The sequence below is a fragment of the Phaethon lepturus genome, unplaced genomic scaffold (assembly GCF_000687285.1).
Source record: "Phaethon lepturus isolate BGI_N335 unplaced genomic scaffold, ASM68728v1 scaffold7226, whole genome shotgun sequence".
Taxonomy (NCBI): domain Eukaryota; kingdom Metazoa; phylum Chordata; class Aves; order Phaethontiformes; family Phaethontidae; genus Phaethon; species Phaethon lepturus.
Genome location: NW_010548351.1, coordinates 167,795 through 171,908, shown reverse-complemented (window position 1 = coordinate 171,908; position 4,114 = coordinate 167,795).

Below are 4,114 nucleotides of genomic sequence, written 5' to 3'. Positions count from 1 at the left end.
AACAGCAATACGGGCACAGAAAAATGGCACTCAATTGCTACGATCTTCTACATGCATGGCAACTAACCGCTTAGAGCATATTTATTGCAACAATTTGCATGGCCCAGGTACAAGCCACTATTTTTAGTCACAAGAGAAATCACAAGTGCCTTGGAGGACGGAAAGGAGGGTTGCGATTGGTGGTAAATACCTTCAAGGAGATGTGGCAGCAAACGTATAGGAAGCAACTATCAAAATCATCTTGGCAACTGGAGATTCAGCTGAATAAAGGTGCCATGCTAAGGGGGAGGCAGCAGCAGGCAGCAAACGAGAGGTGGGGAATAAAGAGCTACCAGACGGTTCAATGGGACCCCTCTGCTAGTAAGCAGGCGAGCCACTCGTGAAAACTGCTGTGTGAGCACTGAATGAGCTTGCAGGCTAAATGAACCTAACGCCAGAACAAAACAAAAGGGAGACAGAAGGGGAGGAAAAGAAATGGCAAAAGTAATGCAAATATTAATATGTATTAATATAAATGGAAAGAAAAATAATCAGTAACAATGATGTACGGATGCAGGTTTTCCTAACGTTCCCATCAGTGCTATCATATAGCTCAGTGTCATGACAACATTTGGAGTCTAGAGATGACATGATTAGTACATATTTATTCTAAAATACACCGTGCTCATTATGTTACAGTCTATGCACACACTGTCCACATAGTCCCCTCCAATGTTTTTCCCTAGTGCAAAATATTATTTGCTGTAGGTCCATAAAAGCAGCTGGATGCTGTCAGATAAGACTTTATTAGAAATAGACTATACTTTTGTGAAAAAAACAAAAAAAGAACAGTGTTCACATACCGAGGTAATATATAAAAGGAAAAAGAGCATGGGAAACTTAGTTCAAACAGATCGGGGCGGGGGGGGGAAGGAAAAAAAGAAGAAAAGGAAAGCCTAAAACACTAAGCAGCAGTGAGGCTAAGTTCCAAACTAGCTCATTGCATGAACATTTTACTTCTGAACATCTGGACTAGAAAACTATGTTCAAAAGAAACCCAAGGCTTCTCTTCAGAGCAAGCAAACAGTGGGGAAAAATGTAGGCAGTACGTAAATATACAGCAAAGGAATTTGCAAGAAACAACATAGTATTTCCCTGTTCCCAAGAAACTGAAAGAAGGCTTGCCCATGATGACGGGGTTTTGTGAAGGAATAGCTGGGAAATAGAAATTTCTTGCATCATCATCCCTCTTAAAAAGCCAGGAGACTTAGTGATCTTTTCAACTCTATTCTAGATGGAAGCCTTCCCTGCCAAGGTAATCCCTCCTCCCAAGGGTGGTACAAACCAAACACAGGGATGTCTCCTGTCATTCCAAGCTCTAAATATGAAGAAGATAATGGTTTTCACATGTTTTGTCTCTATACACATCCAAAACAGAAACTCAGGAAGAAATTTGGAGGGAGCGAGCCTATGTCTCCAATCTACCACGTAATAAAACATTGCTGGTGATCACCAGCTGAGCTTTGTCGCTGAGCTTCGGTACAGTGAAATTTGACCCAACAAAGGGTAACATTTTCCCTATGTGCCTGTGCAAGAGGTACGTTCACTTTTGCACATTTCTATTTAATACCTGTTACAATGAAAGAATTCCTGTTTTAAGACTATTTTAAGACCTCTAAAAGAATATAAAAGAACTTCTGAGAAGGCTATATTCATGCGTAACAGACTGGTTTATCTAGATACATGGCAGTTCTTTTTCTTAAATCACGTTGTATAAAACCACACTGCAGTTTAATAAAAAGCACTGCAGCTAACGTGCCTTGTAAATGAACACATCAATAATGGAAGTTTATAAATGTCAGACTGGCGCATTCATAAAAATTCCGCTAAAACGCTCCCCCGCACCGCAGCCAGGTCTCCCGCGGGGAGGGAGCTGCGGGCTACCAGGACAAGAGGCTCTTTACGCCCCGTCCTCTCCTTGGCAGGACCTCTGTCCTTAGTGACCGTGGCTTTGCGCTGGTGGGAGCACGGAGACCCCAGCACACTGCCCAGAGGCCTCCGACATGAGAGCGTGGAAGGGGAGAAAGGCAGCGCGGGTCGCGCTAACATGCGGGAAGGGTTTTAATCTACCTGGGCACCTGTGACTGCGGTACCAGTGAGAAGGGTGAAGGCATCCCTGCCCTGGAGACCGCTGTGGCTCTCTGTAGACACGCAAAAGCCGTGATATCTTCTGCAGCAGGTAACTTAGCGCTTCCTGGTTTCAAGTGCTAAACAGATATCCACTGCTACCACAGAAACAAAACAGATTTCAGAAGATACTCCAGCCTTAGGACACAGTTCAAGGGATCTAGGACTGCCCTAGGGAAATGAAGGTATTTTGGTGTGAGGAGTGTAAATAGATTGAACACGATAAATCTCTTTCACCCTGTGCCCACAAAGCCACTGGGTTCTCTCTGCCAAGTTTTAGCTGTCCTCAAAATGAGGCAAGAGGTGGGGTTCCACAGGAGATGCTGTTTACCACAGCATTTTTTTTTGGAATAACAATTCTCAAACACAGAACAATGAAAATACTTAAATTCACACTAGCAGCTAGGGACCTAGTTGATAGAGTCCTTTCTAGATTATGGGCAACAGCTTTATCTCATTCTGGAAGCAGAAGGCAGGCAAATAAGACTGATGTAAAAAAAAAAAAATTCATTCTTGTCACAGTTTCCACAAGCACATGAAATTTTTAGCTTCACTACCTGCAGCTCATCTTTTGGTATAGATACAAATAAGGAACTCAGTTTGCGTTGGTTGAGAGGAGAGTGAGATCAGGACTGAATTTTGAGACAGCTGGGACAGAGTCAAGGTTATATTTGCAGAACACGAAATATTCAGAGCCAGCCACTCCATGGCTGTGTTCTGCTGACACATTTCTGGATTGAACGCAGAAAGCTGAACTAGAGGCTTGCACAGCCAAGAGGCTCCTACTGAAGAAGACAGTCACGTAAACTCCTATGAACTCAAACTGCTCGGTTCCAGGCTACTGCCTCATTTGCCAACAAATAGCTTAAGAAATATAGCAGTTTTCAAGAATGTGAGATTAATTTCACTCTTTTTGTGAAAGTTATGTCGTCAGTGTATCAGATAGTATCAGTAAAACTCAATATGTGAAATTTAAACATAAAAATTCCTCAGTGTGGCAGTGGAAATCTAAGTAACATCTGTGATAGCTTATTGTTGGCAAGTCATATTTGAATGCAAAGAAACCTGAATGAGAACAGAGGAGAAAACAGTGGTCATCACTGTATGACAATATATAAGGGAATACAGGCCAGCACTTGGCTTTTAATTCAAACCACTATTAACCATGGCCTGGTTAACAGTGTTCCAAGGATGTATTAATTAATGCAAAATTTCCATGTTAATTTGAGTTACCGCATACACTTTCAGTACACTCCTCATTCAGCAACACTGAATGTCGTATTTGACTACAACACTGCTAAAAACAGTGCAAACCCAATTCTGCCATTGTGAAGGGAGTAAAAAGATGTGTATCTCATTCACCTTGTTACTAAAGAGTAAAATTCTTACTAGATACTAATAAATAGCAGTGTCAGATTTTAATTCATTACAAAATTCACTGAACATACCAACTAACTCAACCAATCACTTTCACATAGAAATGTTGATGGGATTGCAACAAGTTTCTGTAACAACTCACCTGGGATAGATTTGAATAAGGACCTAAAGGGGAAAAGCTCAGTATTTCTGCTGCCAACTGTTTAAGCCAAGCAGTTCCACTAGTGTATTTTCTTTCCATGGAAAGAACGAAAATCCAGCATAAAGTCATAGCGAGGGGTAGATGAAAAGACGACTAGAAAGATGGTTCTCAACTAGGATGAATTTACTTTACAATTTAAGCTAATTACTTGTTATTTTAGCCATTTCATGAGGTTTGGAGAAAATAATTCATTGTTTGTTTCCACCACTGGCTTTCTTTTTCTTTTTCTTTTTTTCTTTTTTTTTTTTTTTTTTTTTTTAAATATCCTCAGAGGATAATTAGCTCACAGCTGAGTAAGTCAGGAATATATTTTAATCATCTTTTCAAACTGCCTGTCGTGAGCTCAGGCTTCTCAGAAGCACTACAGCA